This window comes from Pantherophis guttatus, chromosome 1 (assembly GCF_059756535.1).
Source record: "Pantherophis guttatus breed Tessera chromosome 1, ASM5975653v1, whole genome shotgun sequence".
Classification (NCBI taxonomy): Eukaryota; Metazoa; Chordata; class Lepidosauria; order Squamata; family Colubridae; genus Pantherophis; species Pantherophis guttatus.
In genome coordinates, this window is record NC_142063.1 from 75,262,579 (window position 1) to 75,282,817 (window position 20,239).

General features: G+C 36.4%; 1 protein-coding gene across 10 annotated transcripts in view; it reads right to left on the reverse strand.

Moving 5' to 3' along the window:
* FUT8 (fucosyltransferase 8) overlaps positions 1 to 19,956 on the reverse strand; it is a 109,075-nt gene extending 89,119 nt beyond the window's left edge. Inside the window, exons 1-3 of one of the 10 annotated variants that reach the window (XM_034417571.3) lie at positions 19,369 to 19,819; positions 17,308 to 17,405; positions 959 to 1,029 (exon numbers count right to left, since the gene is read on the reverse strand). The gene's annotated coding sequence lies outside the window, so the exon portion shown is untranslated. Of the gene's footprint in view, positions 1 to 958; positions 1,030 to 17,307; positions 17,406 to 18,736; positions 19,262 to 19,368 lie in introns of those variants that run through there. The other 9 variants (XM_087876415.1, XM_060687538.2, XM_060687539.2 and 6 more) reach the window with 9 other exon arrangements.
* Positions 19,957 to 20,239: the final 283 nt, after the last annotated feature.

Genomic DNA, 20,239 nt, shown 5'->3' on the forward strand with positions numbered 1-20,239 from the left:
CTGTTTGTATAGACACACATACACCACACCACACATATATGAATATCCACTGAGTGGATATGTGTGTGTGTGTGTGTATCATATCCAATGTCTTATATTATTTTATTTTTTTAAATTTGATTTATATGCCTCCCTTCTCCGGAGACTCAGGGCGGCTTACAGTGCGTTAAGCAATAGCCTTCATACTTTTGTATATTTTATACAAAGTCAGCTTATTGCCCCCACAAACTGGGTCCTCAATTTACCTACCTTAGAAAGGATGGAAGGCTAAGTCAACTTTGAGCCTGGCAAGATTCGAACTTACTTTAAGTGCAGACAGCTGGTGTTAAATTACAGTGCTTTAGTCTGCAGAGCTATCCAGGCTCCTTAATATTTTAATCTATAGTGTTTGCATATGTCATTATATAAGTTGCAATCTTCAGTCTCAAATCAGATGTCTATCAGAGTTTTAGTGAACAGTACTTGACAGCTGAATCCATTGGAAGGGCAAAGCAATCAGATTGACAAAAGTGGCTTCCCCCATAAACTCAATACCTCTTTTATATCCCTCTAGACACTGTCAGTACTAGACAGATTGAAACAAATCAAGCAATTCCACTATTATACCTAAAGCTGTATGTGCTAAGGGTCCTATTTCTTAGCTATATTAACATCCATGGCAATAATTCTACCGTATAGATTTATTTTATATTATTTTATTCTTTTTAATTTATGTTTTAAGATGAAGCATTTTAATCAGTGTCCCCAAACTAACTAAATCTGTTACCATGAACTCTCAAAACTTATGAACTAAGTCAAGAGTTTGTCCTACATGTATTCATAATAAGTATTTCAAAAATGGCTTCATTCTATATTACTTCATATTTTGTTTATGAAGTAAGGAAAACACAAAAAGAATGAAAGTATGATATTAAAAATCTCTGTAAGAATAGATCACACTAGCCAATTGGAAACTTACCAGGAAATGGAAGGAATGGGGGATGACATAGCTGCCAAAGGTAACTTTGGGTTAGTCTGGATGTTTTCTCCCTGGGGAAGTAATTGCAGATGGCTGTAACTACTTATTAAGTTAAGGTTTGCCACAAATACCCACGTATTCACAATCCCCCATAGAGATGGGGAAAGAAAAAACAAATCGTTTGTCAAAGTTATTCAAGTATTTTTCCATAACGCAGCAATGTATTTTGCAAAGCTAAGTCATAAAAATGATGCACAAATCAAATACCAGCTCCCACAATGACTAGTATCATCTACACTTGAATTATCATATGTAATTGTGTTCAATTACTATCAGGCTGGATTGATTTAAAACAAGGGAACCATCACTGCTTAAATCAGAGAAAAGCACTCTGATTTTTTTTTTATTTCTAACCAAACTTACCATTTGTAGAGCTTGCACTTTTCTTAAACAAATCTGATCACTAAAATGTAAAAAGGTATAATTCTATATCAAATAGTGAATGCTTTGTAGTAATTTTGAATATAATCCTTTCTAATTTAAATAGTATTCATTAGCTTTGTCAGACTGTAACTGCAGTTCATTAGGAATCTTCACTCTATTGTTTCTTCTAAGTCCTCTTCCGATCCTTTGTTTCCTAGGTTGTTTCTCTTAATTCCTAAGCTTTGTTTGGCTTAACTTGCTATATAAATATAGAATAACAATCTGCTCAGACCTGTGACTTTAATTAGAAAGTATAGATTCCACAAATTTTAATTTTTTTAAAGAGTTTTATGTTGCACTATATTTGTTTTCATGCACTAATAAACAGAAATAACTGCCCAGGTTTGATTGGTATGTAATCAAGTGAGACTGTGATAATATTGGATGGGGGCACATCCAATGCTTTGAGGGTACATCTAAGGATCGAAATCAACTAAATATATTTTTAAAATCTGGAATAGCATTAAAACCATCAAATGCAAAAATGATAGAGCTCAGATTTTTTCATAGATTGCTACCTACAGATGAACTGCACCATTGCAGCTCAGAAATTTGAGAATTTTTAAAAAGTTTACTGGTTGAAACCAAGCCATATATTTCAATATAATGTCACCAACTGGCAATCACACTGACTGAGATGTTTAAAATAATATATTTTATAGTTACAATTGTTATAGTTTATAATATAGTATGAGGTTCTAAATAATTTAATACAGTAAAGTAAAAGATGTCCCAGAGAAAGCAGTAAAAATTAATCCAGAAAAAGAGATTTTGAAAAACTGTCATGATTAACAAATTCTGACTAGAAGCTATATTTCTATTTTACTTATATTTATAGCCTGCCAGTTCTCTAAGAGCAAAAGGCAGTCTACAAAATTCTAAGATAAAGGAATTAAAGCAGTAATAAAAAACACCGAAAGAAAACAAAATGGCTTCTGTGTTCTTATCAGAGTATGTTTTTATACTGTTCAGTCAATTGGATAAGATTATTTAGTTTATTATTACATTTCAGAACTTTCCTTTAAGAAGACAGGAAAGAAAAAATAAACACAGACTCTAAGAAATACAATAGCTGTTTTGTTTTTTGCTTGGAACTTATGTAGTACTTACCACCTCCATGTAAAGAGTACTTAAAATATAGCTCAAAATTGTTTGGTGGAAGCAATGATGCATGAAAATCAATTCATCTTCACAATGGCAAGTGAAGGTCTACCTGCATGATTATAAAACTGCCTTATGATGATGATCTGCAGCAAAGATGTCACCTGTTAATACTGCAGAAACAGATTTTCTCTTGAGTTAGTCCCAAATGTTGGAATGCTCTTAATTCAGAGTTAAGATTAGTTTTCACTCTCCAAGCATTTGGAAAAGAGAATGCATTATTATAAATAAGATGTTTTAAAATCATATATTTTTGTCTGTGTTATTGCTTATTTGTTATATACAACAGTGATAACTTTTGTGAAAAGTTTTGTGGTACTATGAGAAACTGCTCTGAGCATAATTTGCAATATTCAAATACAGGCAGTCTGGTGCTGCAGACTGATAGATTAAAAGAAGGGCAAGCTAATCCAGTTTGAAAAAAGGGACATTTGGGGACTATATACCTGTCTTTTCATCTAGGCCAGGGGTGTCAAACTGGAGGCCAATGGAATGGATGCATCATGCATAAGCCATGCTCACTCATTCCGCAAATGGGAAAACGGTCACGAAACATCATGTGACGGCAACATAATGCCACAGGTTTGACACCTGTGATCTAGGCAAATACTGTTACCAGTCTGTGATAAAAACAGACCACCTTCAATACTAACTCAAGAGCCAAATCTTAACATAGGTGGTTTTTCATCAGCACTTCTGGTTATATAATGTTCACCCCAATCTGAAAACTGTTAAAAAATTTATTAAAAAGCAAAAGATAGGGGAAAAGAGGTATAAAGTTTTATAGCATTGGCAAGTTTATTTCATTTGTTTCTTAAATGAATCTAGCATGGCTTTGATACAGCAAATTATTAAACTGAATCACTATACTTTCAAGTATTTCCCAATTACCCACTAACATCTCAAACCCCACCAGTGACTGTGAAATTAGGATACACTGATTTTTATCCCAAAGTATATCCCTTTAAACTTACTTGGATAGAGCTATATTTGCCACATATTGCTAATTTACCTGGACATTTTACAATCTGCTTTTACTTCAATAATTTTTTGACATCTGCTTATGTGGCTACTTCAGTAATTGTGCTTAACCAAAAATGATTAATGATTTAAATTTCCTATGACTTATTTTATTATTTTATGGAATCTCTCCAGTAAGCCCTTTGATGTTATTCTTTATTATTAATCCATATTTGCTCACCGTTAAGCTTGTTTTGCCTTGAGTTTCAAATTTTATTTAGAGTCCATGTGTGGCATGACAGCCTTTTCTAGCAACCTCACAAATAAGCAGCCTGAAACCAAAACTAGGCTATTACCATAAGAAGGAACTGAAAAGGTTCTTCTTCATTTCCATACACAAGATGCTGTTGAGTCATGCAGACAGGACCAAAAGTTTAAGAATAATCTTGAATTTGGAACTTTAAACTTTTAGGTTTAAAAAATACACTTTAAATTCAGTATTCATGACATGCATGTTATGTTTGGTGGTATCTATAATTCTTTAATAATGGTTTTCCTCTTCTATGATAACTTAGTTATCATAGACCTACATTTTTGAATCATTAATTACTAAGCAGTACAAGTGGGGAGAATTAAAAAATATTTTAAAAAGCCAAATATAGCCCAATCCCCACTGATGCACCTAAAGAACTCCCAAAAAAGTCTGAATTAAATTTGGATATTACAAATTAAAAATTCAGGTCACAAATGTATCAAAGGAAGTTTGTTTAATGCAGCCAATGAAAACCCAGATAATTTGGACATAGTCAAATGTTTCTTCCGTAATGTATTTTTGATAGTCTGTCCTAAATTACTTATTAATGCTTTATGTCTCAAAGGTTTAATTTAGAGTATACTTGAGGTATTCTAAATTAATGACACATTTTAAAGACTAAATAAAGCAACTACAAGGATAAAAACATGGTTACTAATAACAGATTAATGTATCAAATACATACATATCATCAGCGTACTCACTTTCAGAGAAAGCAATATGTGAACTGTAAATATGGAAAAGAGATTTTAATAATAATTAAATAAATTAAAATACATGTGATAAGGCACAAGAAATTTACTTAAAATTACTTTACACCATGACCATTCACTACACCTCTCTATACTTTCCTGACATTAAAAATTATCCTTGCTTTTGCCTTTTCCATATACCATTCATGTACTGTGTTTTGTTCTTTGAATTTTTAACCTCATCTCTTTTCAGAATTTCATCAACTCTATCAAACCATGGTTTTCAGTCTTCCCCTTCCTTTAAACTCATTCATCCTCCCTTCAAATAATCCTTTTCCAATTTGATCTTCATTCTTTCCATATGATCAAACTACATTGTTATATTTCTTTCTGTTTACTCACTTTTGAATTCAACCTATCTTCATTCAGCACCCAAGTTTCTTGACCTTTTATAACACACAGTTTTTAAGTACTATATACCTGCTGGAATGAAACTTAACTAAAATATACTTTAATGACTTCTCCAACTCCTACTTCCACATAACAAAGTGGGTACTGTAGCAGCACATTTTCATACATAGCCATTTTACAGCAATATTCATTTTTCACCACAAACATTTGCATATTTTAAATCTATTCATCCATTGTCCCATCTTCTACCAATCCATTAGTCTATAGAACTTGTAGCTGTCCAGTCCATTTTCAAATGCAACTATCTTGGTTTTTAATATATTAATTTTCAGTTTCATGTTCCTCACTGTATCACTGAATGTCTAACATTCAGTTCAAATGAACTGGAATCTCAGTCAACAACTTGGTATCATCTACATTTAAAAATACTTGTTCATTCACACTCCAAACACGAATGTCATTAACATTACCACAAGCATTCCTTATATCCATAAGTACATTAAATAATCATAGGGACGTCATGCATCCTTGTTTTATTACCTGTTACATGTTGAATCATTCACTAAGCATTCCATTTATTCACACATGTGTTTTACTTCCCTTAAGTATTACTCTTATTGCATTCAGGAACTGACCTTCAGCTTTATGCAAAAGTTTCTTAATTCAAGTCTATTAATTTTATCAGACACTTCGTTTAAATCAACAAATGTACAATGAACTAATTTTCTCAGATTCACATATTTCTCAATGGCTTACCAAAAGATAAAACTCTGGCTTCATAGCAAAAAGCAGAACTGTCCTTCCCAAATTTTGCTCATTACTACATCCTGTGATACCTTTAAATCAGAAATTTACCAAATACCTTCCCTGGAGCATTTAACAAAGTACTACCTCCCTCCAACTGGCAGCATTAATTTTTGCTACTCTTGCCTGTAAGTGAAAAGTGAACATTCTTCCAATTATCAGGCACAGTCTTCACACACATATTAAGTTTGGCCCAGAGCCATTCCATAAACAAAGCAGAATTGTATTAACATTTCTCCAATTGCACCATCTATATCTACCATTTTTCCACATTCCCAGAACATTTATAATTTCTTTGTCATTAATATTTTTCCTTGGCACTAATGTTTATACCACATATTTCCATTCCACTCTTCAAAATATCACTTTAATAAACTACAAAATGCCCCTTCCAATAAATCCTCAATTCAATTTCATCCCACCTTATATCATAATTTTAACTTTTTAATTCTACTCAGATTTCTGGAGACACCCTCTTTAACCCTCTTTATCCATTCTTCATCAAAACATCCATTCTTCATCAAAACAATATTTCTAACAAATTCATGATATATTTTCTCTGCCTCTTTTAATTTTATCCATTCTTTGCTATCTTGCATGCATGAGGACCAGGGGAGGAGTGCAATATTACAAGGGGGTAAACAAGCATGAGAGGCACCATGAAGACAGGGAAGATGTGAGGTGGTGTGCAAGGATACACAGAGGTTTGTGAGAAGTGCAGCATGGGTTGGGGAAGTATAAGAGGTACAAGTCAAGGTGGAGGGTGCACAGCATGTGAGGGCATGTGCAAGAGGTGTACCATGTGAGTCAGAGAAGAGGTGAGGGGTGTGAGATACCAAGTGGATCAGGAAAGGTGCATGGGGTTGCACAACGGACACATCGCAGAACAGGGAGATTGTATGAGGGTGCACAAGAGTCATGGCACATTTCAGGGAAGGTGTACAGGGCGGTGTGAGTGGCCAACACAATGTGAATGCAGAGGGGATGATGGAAGATGCGTATGTGGGGGAGATTTGCAATCTTGTCTGCTGACCTTCCCATTGATTTTCTGGGGTGCTAGACAAGCAGTTGTAAATGCAAATCAAGATCATGATCACATGACCATGGGATGCTGGTATGGCTGGAACTCCAGGGACCACCATTTGTCCAGCACTGTCATAACTTGGAACTATAAATAGTAAGAAAAAAGCAAAGCTGTTCATAGAACATTAATTGTTCGTAAACCAATATAGGAGAGAGTAAGAAACTGATTCCCCATAAAAGAAAATAAAACTTAAAATTACAATAATACACTAATTCAAAATGGGGCGGGGCAGCGTCTGAATCAAGAGAAAATTTGTATCTAGGAGACTGCAGTATTTTATGTCTGTAGCAGCATCTTAACGCAGATGCATGTTTTCCAGGCCACACACAGCTGCACACGATCCTGAGAACAGGCATGTTTGATTAAGGTGTTTTTGACAGGTATACCTATCTATGACTATGTATCCTCAGAACCACATTTCTCCTTTTAAATTCAAAGCACTGCATAGCCCTAGTGCAAAATGTATTGATTTATTAAATTTATTGTAAGGTGACTCTGAGCAGCTTACAGGTTATAAAACAAGTAGAAAAATAATTAAAACATTAAAACATTAAAACTACACAGATTAAGATTTTATAGTAGAATAGAAAATGATTCTGTTCTCCCTAAAAATGAGCAACTAAGTTGAAATAGCTGCTTTTCTTCCCCTCAAGAATATTTCTTAGATGGTAAGAATTATGGGAGACAAGAAGGTTCATAGCATCTACAAAGCAACTGTAGTGATAAGTAACAGCATATTGTATTTTATTATTTACATTTCAACTGACTACATTCCAAGGGCTTAAGGTGAGCAACACTAATATATAAGAGCTAGGAAAATAATTTCTTTATGTTACATGAGAATGTAAGCCACACTCTTCTCTTCAATCATTAAAGAATCCATGTCTTTTCCAAGTCTCACACAATTGTTTCAAATGCTGCTTCCAGCTATCCTGAATGTGTCTACATACATATCATCCTGGGAAGCAAAATACTTGTTCATCTGTACATGCGCAAACACGAAGACACAGTAATTTCCAAAACAGCCTCATGGTCCTTACAAAAGACATAGATACTTTAATAATCTGGTTAAAAATATGATCTAGTTAACTGAAGAGAAAGCTTGGTTCATACTCCCACACAATGTAAAGCACCTTTTCAGTTATTCTGAATACATAAAAAGTAAAATCAATATACCAGGAAAAATATGCACCTCTCATTGTTATTTCCTTCTAATACTTAATACTATTCATTCTTTCTTCTGTTATTTCCTTCTAATACTATCAGTCAGTCACACTAAGTAGAATACCTTTCCTTTTAAAGATTACTATGGTTACTGTGGTAGCTGCCTTATTTTATTATTAATAAGATCAACACAAACTTTTGAAAAAGAAATCCTATTTTCAGATTAATACTATATCATAGGTTACATACTGGTTAATCCATGTTGCAATAATTCCTGCCAGATGGATTTACTTTATGTCTCCTAAGGATCTGCACAAGATGAAAAAAGGTTTTATACTGTGCTCACTAAATAACTCATACCAAATATTTTCTGTGCTCTATGTTCTGACAAAACAAAATTTGAAACATTTTTCATATTGTTATAATGAACAAGTTTGAAACAAGCCTTTTAATCTATTTTTAATTCTATAGCTATTGCGAGCATACAATATGTGCAAGTATTTGGGATAGTCGGGTAAAGCTCTATCCTCAAACTTATAAAAAAAACTACTCAAAGGGATTTTTGTAATGTTTAAACATTCTTAAAATTCCCATAACTACGAGAACAACAGTTAGCATGTTTTTTGCAATCTGCATTTCTTGTAGATCTAAGCCCAGCAAAGTTGCATCAGCACAGATTCCATTTAACAAATTATCATAGCATACACACAATGAAATAATGATAAAATTATACTTGTCTGGCTCTTGGCTCAAGTTTCTTTCTAATCCATATATACAGTATACCTTTTTCCATTTAGTAGTCTTGCTGTAAAAGCTCAAAATATCTAGATGTTAACAATCCAAAAAATCAGCAGTATAACATTACAATGCACATGCATGGTGCACACATTTGAATTTTGCACAATATATACAGGACCAACATTACAATTCATGAATTCTCACTTATCCATAACTAAGAATTTTAATATTTTTTTTAAAAAAAAATATGAAAATCAGGCACTAATTACAACTAAAATGGTTCTGAATTCCCAAGTTAGTTTTATAGTTCCACAATCCGTGAACTTGATAGTTTGGCTGGAGCTAAGTTAAAATGGTAACTTATTTGGGAGAGAAAATTATATTGTTTGTCTGAAAGGCGGCAATGATCCATATCCTCCTCAAAAACTCCCTTCCATTTTTATAGGTTGTTGAGAAGATGGCAAACCAGCAATTACAGAGAGCTTTAAGATAGATTTTCTAGCTTTTTTTCCATTGCAGTTTAGACCTCAGTACAGAACTGAGATTGCATTGGTTATTTGGGAGGAAAATTTCTACCCGACCAAGCAAAAAAATGTGGTCAAAGTTTTGGCCTGGTGCTAAGAGGTTTCTAGGATCTAGTTGGGGAGAAAAAGCGATAGACAGTTAAAATTATGATGTATTTGTATTGTTTGGGATTTACCTATTATTGATTGTAGTTCTGTGATTAATTGTATTTTAAACTGAATTATTGGATATAGGGATTATTAGCTGCTAAATCTGTGTCCTGAAGAAGCATAAAACTCAGAGATTTCTACCTGCAAATGTCAAAATTAGTATCTCCTCTTATTTCCATTAGCTGGTATAAGATAGATCCTGCCATACTGGCATATGAGGATCATTAAAATAAAGTCTTAGACAACAAATCCCAGTTTTCCTCTTAGCAGGGTGTGGACACACTCAGGAGGCAATGTTTAGAAACAGTGCATTTTGCGCTACAGTTCAATTATACATCTTAATGTTGCGGTTGGTACTGTTCTCACAGTTGTACTTTACAAGTGTTGCAGAGGTGGGCTTTGTACCCAATTCTCACTGTAGCTGATCTCCAGAGGCAAAAGTCATGTGTTTTCTAGGTCAAGTTGTGATTACAATGTTGCAGCAAGCTGCATCATGTGACTGATGCTTGTCAATGGAAAAGCCAGAAGGGAAAGTCACAAGTCATCCCAGCATGTCGCCCCTGCTTTTCCTCCTGAGGAGCTTGCTACAGAGTGAGAATCCAGGAATATTATACTCCACAGCACCTAGTCCTCCAGCAGGCTCCACCAACTTTCCTGTGACCTAAGATGACCTGCCTAAGACTCTAGGAGCTGTTATGGCATAGTGCCTAGAATGCAGTATTGCATTCAGGTAATTCAGGTCACTGCCAGATGTTCAATTCTTACCAGCTCAAGATTGACTCAGCCTTCCATCCTTCCAAGGTTGGTAAAATTAGGATCCAGATTGTTGGGGGCAATATGCTGATTCTGTAAAATGCTTAAAGAGTGCTGTAAAATACTATGAAGCAGTATAAAAGTCTAAGTGATATTGCTACTGATCCACACAAGGATTCTGTTCACCAGCCATGGGTCTCTGTTGGCCCTCCCCAACCCCCCAACCCCCCATGTTCCTTAGCAGTTGTCACAACATCTGTGCATCCACCTACTCTCTTTACCTGGGATTTCTTTCTTTTCCTCCTTAACATCTTGTACATTCTGGGGTTATAATGGCAATTGGACTGCCAGGATTACTCACTCTGTAATACAGTCAGGTGACATCATACTTTTTAATTTATGAGCTGAGGTGGCACAGTGGTTAGAGTGCAGTACTGCAGCTACTTCAGCTGACTGCTAGTTCAGCAGATCAGCGGATCAAATCTCACCGGCTCAAGGTTGACTCAGCCTTCCATCCTTCCGAGGTGGGTAAAATTGGGACCCAGATTGTTGGGGGCAATATGCTATTTAGTATACTGTCTTTGGTGTAAGCCGCCCAGAGTCCTCGGAGAGTGGGCGGCATAGAAATATGACTACTACTACTTCTTCTTCTTCTTCTTCTTCTTCTTCTTATTATTATTATTATTATTATTATTATTATTATTATTATTATTATTATTATTATTATTATTTCGCCCAGGTAAATGATGTCACTTCTGCCAAAAGAGTGCACAAATAATGATGAAAGTTCATGGGCAATACAGGCAAATTGCATTCCAGCAACAGAAAAACAGTTTATGGCTAAAACAGTTGCCCAATTATTATATTTTATTGGGAGCCACCCAAAGTTGTCTGAAAGATAGGTAGATATATGTTTTAAATAAATAAATGGGTTACAACTTCACCCATATACAAACCTGGACTCATTCAATTAAATTACTTAAGACTTTGTTTGGTACCCCAAAATGCATCCTCAAAGCAATCTTGAGATTTGAAGCTAATATGCCAAGTATTATGGCTCAAACCTGAATTAGGCTTCTAATCTCAGGATTTAGAATCATGTTTGACACTGTATCTGCTGACAGCCATGTCTGACTCATCTGCTGTTATCAGCTACCAATTTCATTGGCACCGTGTCTTTATAGCAGAACTTTGCAGTCTTTGTGTGTCTCCTGAATATTTATGCAAATTAACCCTGGAGAAGGCCAAATCAATAGTAAAGGAGAAAATCAGGGACATTGATCATCAAAATGTTATTATCAGTACAACTGAATTCTATTGCTAAATGTTAGATAGCTGCACATCCTCTACTGTGGGATATCTACACAATGTAAATCTAACCAAATATAGATGGGCCTTTGCAGAGCTGGCTTTGATCTCATCCTATTAGCTGTACTGGTGGGAAGATTCCATGGGATTCCTTATTTGCAGAGACTTTGCCCTTGTATTCCAGGATGGTAGAAACTCTTATACATGTCCTTGTATGGTGATTTTTTTATGATGCCCCAGGATATGCTCTCATCTCCCAATGATTTTCAAATATGAGGGCCATGCTGATAAATTTTATGTTTATTACTTTTTAAGGGAGGCTAACCCCACACATCAGGTGACCAAATATTTTCACTGAGTGTCATTTTATTGTCCAATTGTTTTTTGTTTTCCCAATAACAAATTATTGTGCCAAACTATTTCTATTTTTTACTATAAAGGGTGGTCAAAGATTAAAATAAAGGGATTTGATTTGACCACATTACTTAGCGATGGCAATCCTAGCCCCACTTGCTATTGTAATCTGAGGACTAATTGTAGTTTATCACCTGGACTCAATTATTGTCAGGGGACTACTAGATGACATGGTTGCCTTAACTGTTCTGTATCATTCTCATCTCTGCTCTTCAATTACCTCAAATTAGGGATGACAGATGGAATATGGACCTATATATTGGGTAATACATATCCAAATCAGAGAGTCTGAAGATTTTGGCGGGTTGAGGTAGGGACACAATCATAGACATCAGAAGATTTAGAACATGGAATAAATTTTCCTCTTTAGTCCTGAACTTAGAACAAAACTTCAGAACACTCACAATTATTATGATTTCAGAATATTTGGCATGCTCAGGTGTTCCAAATGAATAAATGTTGAACAATAAACCAGTATCTACATGTCATTTTGCAGAATATGTTAACTATTTCATTTTAAATTGGTTAACTTATTCGATAAGTTTTTACATTATATTGATATTGGGCTTTTTTTTAAACATTACACCCAAGATTCTTTAGCAGATGGTAATAGTTCCCCACTTTTTAATGTGGCAGATGGTTATATGGATTACTAATGTGTGCTAGCATTGTGGAGTGAGGAAAAGTATATACATTATACAAGTATATACATTTATACAATTTCATGGTTATTTTTTTCTTCATAAATAATGACTAAAACCTGTCCATTGTTTTCATGGTTGAATTTTCTAAGCTGTTTTATAATTTGTAATAAATACTGTATTTGGCACATAATTTTATATTTGGCATAAAAGAGATAACACAGAAAATGAGAGCCTAAAAAAGTTCTGTATCTAAAGTAACATTCATTTAAGAACATCTGTTACATAATGAAAAACTGGGGATTAAATGGTAAACCAGAATTGTAAAGAATTTGGGTTTACCAAGAAGTTTAAGTCCTCTTATCGCCACAAGTTAAACAAAGCCAGTTGGAACTATCTGTGCTATCTAAACTATTTGTTTAGATTCCTCTTCACCTGAAGAATTCAGGTTTGATACTTTCCTGGTAAATTGGAACCATAAATTATTTTATTGGAATCTTTAAATTATTTTACTGGCTTGTTCACAGTAAGTAGCCAAAACTCTATGCACATCTGATGACCTCTACATGTTTTTGGCTTCAATTCCAATCAGCTTCAAACATTATGGTTAAAAAAAAGGAACTATAAAAGCTTCTAATACAGCTCCTAGCTGTAATCCTGTAATTTACCTTATCCTTGCAGAAAGCAAACTAGGCAGAAGTATGAGAGTTGATTTAATTGCTTTGAAGAAAGCATAAGAACAAATAACTTCAAATATTAAGAAATATTTTAAAACTTATTTAATAAATAAACTGATTAGTGGAAAAGATTGTAAAACTATGTTGACAATGGTAATTAGTAAAGTTAAACGGTAAGACTACTTTGTTGTAAATCAGAGGTGTCAAACTCACAGGACCACAGCAGCATCACATGACGTATCAGGACTTTTCCTCCCTTCGCTAAACTGGGCAGGGGCGGGGCCAGCATGTGACGCATCTGACCCACGGGCATAGAGTTTGACACCCCAGTTGTAAATGTTATATGTTATACAGTTATATGTTACAGTGTATATTATTTTTATTGTAATTGCATATGCATCATGATGTATATTGATGCATCATGATGTATATTGATATTGATGTATATTGATATTTTTATATAATTTTAACTTGTTAATTTTATTAAGGCTGGACTACTTCCATGTGTGGAGCACACTGAAAATAAGATTGTTTTTTAACCATAAGGACTGTGCAGCACTTTGGATTTAAAGGCAAAACAGTACTCCAGAACATGTAGATATACTCTCATAGTACCTATAATTGCATCTTTTTAAAAGATTTGTTATCCCGTCTTTATTACTTTATAAACAACTCAAGGCGGAGAACATATATAATACTCCTTCCTCTCCTATTTTCCCTATACCACTGTGAGGTGAGCTGAGAAAGAGTGACTGGCCAAAGTCACCAAGCTGGTTTTCATGCCAAAAAAAAAGGATTAAAATTCAGTCTCCTGGTTTCTAAGCCAGCAACTTAATCTCAAAGAGCACAAAGGACCCTTAAGTTCAACCCTGAGCTACAAATATTCTCCTTTATTGGAACTTAACCTCTACACTAAATTAAACTAAACCTAGGACCACAGCTGTAATACAATCCCAGGAACAATTTCGTTTAAGGAAATACAAATAAAGGTGTTTACTTAGCTGAAAAACTAATTAAGACATTTCTTAAAAGAGAACAAATTGAAAGTTTCCTTAACTAGATACAAGTTTTAATTGGCTCAGAATTATAGTCAATTCCAAATATTATGGCTATTTACCGCATCAGATGATATGAACCAGGCCTCTACGGGTTTTTTTTTTAAAAAAACATGATTAAGACAAACCCGTGGTTTATTGGGATGGGTTAAGTTAGTCATTTTTGAGAATTTAACTTTTATTTTTTAAAAAATCAGTTCAGATTTTTAAAAGCCATTTTCAAAATTCAGTAGATAGGGATATCCTAGCATTCACTAATGCAACTCATGGGAGTCAGATTTGGCAGCAACAGAGTCACTGTTTATGTCAATTCTTCTTCACTACTGCCTTCTGTAAATAATACTTTTCAACTCTACATTGTACCTTATAATCCCTTTTCAAAAACCAAGATGTCAGTACAATAAATATTGTATCTCTTTAAAAGAACAGTAAACCAAATCAAGCAAATCATTAATGCAAATATACCACTATGCAAACTCAATAATCTGTCTTTTAATAAACAGTTATAAGGAATGTTGAGACCAAAGCCCAGCTATATTCAAGAAGCTAGGTGAATGAAAATGCACAGGTACAGTATATGTGGTACCTTGCTCAATAGTAGTAACTGTGAGAGGGATCTTGCAGACCTAGTGGACAATCATTTAAATATGAGCCAGAAGTGTGCTGCAGCTACCAAAAAAGCCAACACGGTTCTAGGCTGCATAAATAGAGGGATAGAATCAAGATCACATGAAGTGTTAATATCATTTTATAATGCCTTGGTAAGGCCACACTTGGAATACTGCATTCAGTTTGGTCGATGTAAAAAAGATGTTGAGAGTGCAGAGAAGAGCAACAAAGATGATTAGGGGACTGGAGGCTCTATAAAACATATAAAGAACGGTTGCTGGAACTGGGTATATCTAGTCTGATGAAAAGAAGGACTAGGGGTGACATGATAGCAGTGTTCCAATATCTCGGGGCCGCCACAAAGAAGAGGGAGTCAAGCTATTCTCTAAAGCACCTGAAGGTAGGACAAGAAGCAATGAATGAAACTAATCAAGGAGAGAAGCAACTTGGAACTAAGGAGAAATTTCCTGACAGTTAGAACAATTAATCAGTGGAACAACTTGCCTCCAGAAGTTGTAAATGCTCAAACATGGAAAGTTTTTAAGAAGTGATTGGATAACCATTTGTCTGAAGTGGTGTAGGGTATCCTGCCTAAGCAGGGGATTGGACTAGAAGACCTCCAAGGTCCCTTCCAACTCTGTTATTCTATTCTATTCTAAAATTGAAATAAAACAAGTAATGAGCAATATTAGCCCAGAACTAAAGTTTGGCCTCTCTTTAAGAACCTACTTCTGCATCTTCCAACATGCCAACTGATAACCCTGTTCACAGAACAAACGTAGCCATGTGAGGGAGTCAAAAATCTTTAACCTAGTCAAGTGATTCCAATAGCTAACCATTAGGGAGAAATTTTAATTTATAACAGTTCCGGTGGTTGGGACAAAATTGATTCTCACATTCAAGTGTGCTCTCCAAACAAGTATGCCTCCGAATTTGAGAGGAAGTCATAGAAACTGTCCCTTCAAATTTGCGATAAAACCATAGGGGGGGAAATCACAAAAAAGAACTTTTGTTAGGAATGCTATCACTTTTTTACTCCTCTCTCCAACCTGCAGCCATGAGGGGAAATAAAAAAAGGAGCATACAGGAATGGAAGTACATAAGCCACCCCTATGCCCCTAGCTTCTATATTACATTGATGCTGATCCTAATCACACCATCATAAATCATTACATTTCCTCCAAAGAGGAATAAAAGTTAACAGAAGGGTAGACGGTGATATTTTGTCAACCTCCCTTGTGGCATCTGGAAGAATTTTTTTAAATGGCTGCTTTCTAACCCATTGCATCCTTGGAAATCATGTATTTTAGATATAGAGATGAGTCAATTAAACCAGGAAGTGGTTTAAATTGCATGTTCAATAAAAAGTAAATTTCTCTGTAGTCAAGAACCTGAGTCAATTTTGGTCATACAGCCTAAGTTCATGTTATCAGGTTATAAAAGTTTTTTCAATAAAAAGTAGCTTTAAATTGAGAACTTCTGAAAAGAAATTGATAATCATGATGTAGTATATAATGTATATATGATGCCCATTGGAATGGGATGGGGTAATGAATTCAATGAAATGAATAAATAAAAAAGATTGAGTTCTGAAATATCCAGACTGATCAAACTTTTTATGAATAGTGCAATACACTGTATGCAAACTCTTTATTTAATAATGCACTTATTGTAATGGGCACTAAATGCAATATCAATATTACTATTATAAGTTGCATAGGGTTTCTTCCCCATCAAACATTTTTATAACAATATAACACAATCATAAAGCTAGAAAGAAACTATAGGTTTAAAGATAGAAGCATAAATTTGAATTTTCTTTTGCTTTGGCACTAGCTCCCCCTCCAGACCAACTTAACACTGTAATTACTTTTTTCATTATAAGTACCACAGTAGTCACAAATCCACATTTTCTTCAAATTTTGGGATGATTTCAGTCTCAGAAAATAATATATTTCTTTAAAAAGAAAATCATTTTTATTATCCTCATCTCTAAAGCACTGGAATGTACTCTGACACTCATATGTTTGTTCTAACAGTAAACAACTTGCTTTCAAACTGGAGAAATACCTGCTACATTCAATGTACATTAATAAGCTGCCCTGTAATCTTATCACATTCTTACACTATCAAGGGATACTTTGATCAGTTTATGACACCTTTTTTTGACAGCCTAAGTGGCTATTAACCAGTGTTAATAAAAACCCATCACTTTATATATATTTTACTATGTAGCTCAAGCAACAGTCTCTTAAAATAAACACTGTAAGAATTTATTATACAGTATTTTATATTGAACTTGAAACAAAACTTCATCTTACTCTAGTTTAGAAGACTCAAGGGAATGGATGGCAGAAATATTCAAAACAAATACATTAAATCTGCAGTCCTATACTGTACACACTTACCTTGACATACGGTAAATTCCAGAGAAATCAATGAAAATTACGTCTGAAAGAGGGAAAGGAGGTTTTCCTTTGGCATTATAGTATTCAAGTATATATATCTGCAGAATTCAAATATGGAGTTAAATAGATTTAAGCATGTGTAAACAAAACTGTTGTTCAAAGTTAAACCATATACTAAATTAATGGATAACAGTTTCTTCTTATAAAGTTCTAAGATCTCTGTTATCAGCAACTATAGACATGATCTGTAACTATCTACTTCTAATAAATTTAAAATATTGTGTTATTTTTATAATCAATATAATTTTGGAAAGACAGGGCAATAGCCTTGAAAGAATATTCAATATTCAATATTCATCCTTTCTTATACATACAAGCTGCTGAAGTCTGAATATATTTTTAAAACATGGATATAAAAACATAAAATTATTAATTTATAAAAGAAATACCAGTAATTGTTATTGACATTAATAGACATCATTAAACAATTTAAACTAAAAAAAACATATTCCCAAACCAAATCTTACAAATATTAATATAAACAGAATTCTAAACATTTGCAACCTGCTCCTCAAACATGTTATTACTTTGTTTTAGATAATTCCACTGAAAAGAACCACTCCCAAACTATCAATTGTCAAGTTTTGCATGTAAATATTTGCAGACTTAAGGCCCAAAGTGAATTACAGAAAGTATACAGTTTCATATTTACTTCTGAAGTGCTGTGTTCAGATCAGTAGACAATAGTGGTTTTGAAAACTTTTCTAGTCAGTGACCCTAAAAAAAGATTTGGCCTTGTAATGTGATACTTATGATTCTTCCGATATTTTCATGCCATGATTCCCTCCATTGCAAAAAAAAAAAACCAACAACCAAAAACCCCTAGTCTTATGTTTAAAACACATAGCAGCAGGTTTTATTGAAAATCAATTCAGTGCGTTAGAGATTCACTTTGCAGAGATAGCACAATTTAAACTCAAAGTATTAGACAGTAAAAGAGATCCCAAAGACAAAAAGATGTAATTGCACTAAGCACAAAAACATCGTTTAAGAATTAGAACACTGAAAAAAAAATAGGATACATCTCCATGGATATTGACGAACTCAACGTAGTTTCTTAACAGGAATCACGAAATAAGAAAATCCCGGCATCCAGTTTAGACCCCCTTACCCCGTCCTTCTGAACGGTACACATTTCGCTTTCGCTAGCCCCCCAGGTGCATTTCCCGACTTAGGGTTTCTCTCTCTCTCTCTCTCTCCCTCTTTTTTTTTTTTTCCCTCCTCCCAGGGATGCGGGGGAGAGAAAAAAATCAGAAAAAGGGGCAAGAACAACAGCTCCACAGCTTTTCTTTTTAAGGCACTTTTTCGGCATCCCCGGCCTCTCTTCCCATCCCTCCGCCGCGCGCACTGCCTTCCTCCAGACACGCACCCGCAACCGGCAGCCGATGGCTTTTTTTTTTTTCCTTTTTTTTTTGCGGAGCTCGACGAGACTCTCCCGGGCACCTCCTGTACGGACTGACGGCTTGAAGACTTGGGCTCCCCGCCCGGTCTTTTCCTCTGTGGCACCTGGTTCCTCCTGAAGCCCGGTGCAGCCGCTTTCCGGGATTCCGCGCCCACATAGCAACCGCAGCGAGTCATCTCATCTCATCTACCTACCTACCTTTATCTCTCTGGCCTCAAGCGCCCTCCTTGCCTTCTCAAGGGAGCCCAGGCCCTGGCTGGGCTGACAACCCTCCCTTCCTCCTCCCTGAGAATCCTGTCCCGGGAGAGCTCGGCAGCCTTGGCGGAGCCTGCACATCCCTTCTCTCCTACCCTGCCTTTCGCTGACAAGAGACAACAGCCCCCCCCCACACACACACACACACAAGCCGCCCCCCACACACACACACACACAAGCCGGCGCCTTGAATAACCGCTGCTGCTACGCCAGGCCCACCACGAAGAACCGGGTCGAAGCGAGCGAAAGCCGCCTCAGCCCCAAGCGGAGCATCCTCTCAAGTTTCAGAAATCTCCCTCCCCCCCACTCCCCACTTCGGAGCCCTCACAACGGCCTCGCCTTACCTTAAATCCGCGCCGGCAACCTGGCTTTTTTTTTGGGTCTCCGCGCCGGCCAAAGCTCCCGCAGTGCCGGGGTCTCCGATGGAGGAGAAGCGGGGAGGCGGCGCGCGAGGGGAGAATGCGATGGAAGCGGGGGAGGGAGTAAGCGAGAGATTGGTGGGGGGGGGGGTGAGGACCGAGAAGACGGAAGCAGGAACCCACCGCCGCTTAAAAGGAGCCGCCAGAAGACTGGAGCCGGGGCGAGACGTTGACAGAACGCGGACGTGGGGGGGGGGTGGCGGGGGGAGAGAGAGAAACGGCGCGCGCAGACGCGCTCTCCCCGCGCGCCCGAAAGCCTGGCCGATAGGGAAGGAAGTAATCCGACCTAAGGAACTGTAAAGAAACGAGGGCGCGCGCGAGATGGGAAGGGACGCGAAGGCCCTGGCGCCCGTTGCCTCCAAAAGAGAATAGACCCGAGGGGGCGTGGACTAGATGCGCGTGATGGGAGGAAAGCGGCCAATGAGAGAAGGGTAGTCTAAAATCTCTATGCGGGAGGAACGTTAGCTTCGCGGCGGCCAAGGAGGCAGCAGCGAAAAAAAACAAAAAAAAAAAGAGCGTTGGCAGCACGCATGCGTGTTATAACCCCCGACGTCGCTGCTGGTTTCCCCGGGGGTGCCTGCAACAGCTGGAAGCAACACGTGCGTTCTTGCAAGTGAGCAAAGAGGGCGGGGATCGCGCACCGAACTGGAAGGGGCTAGTAGGAAGCGAGTTGTCCGGTTTCCACCCCACCCCGCTCTCCGGGCGGCCGTGACTTGTGTCTGATACCCTTTGACGGAGGGTTATCTAACCCCCTTCTTAAACTGGCCAGGTTGGCAGCATCTTGCGATGGTAACTG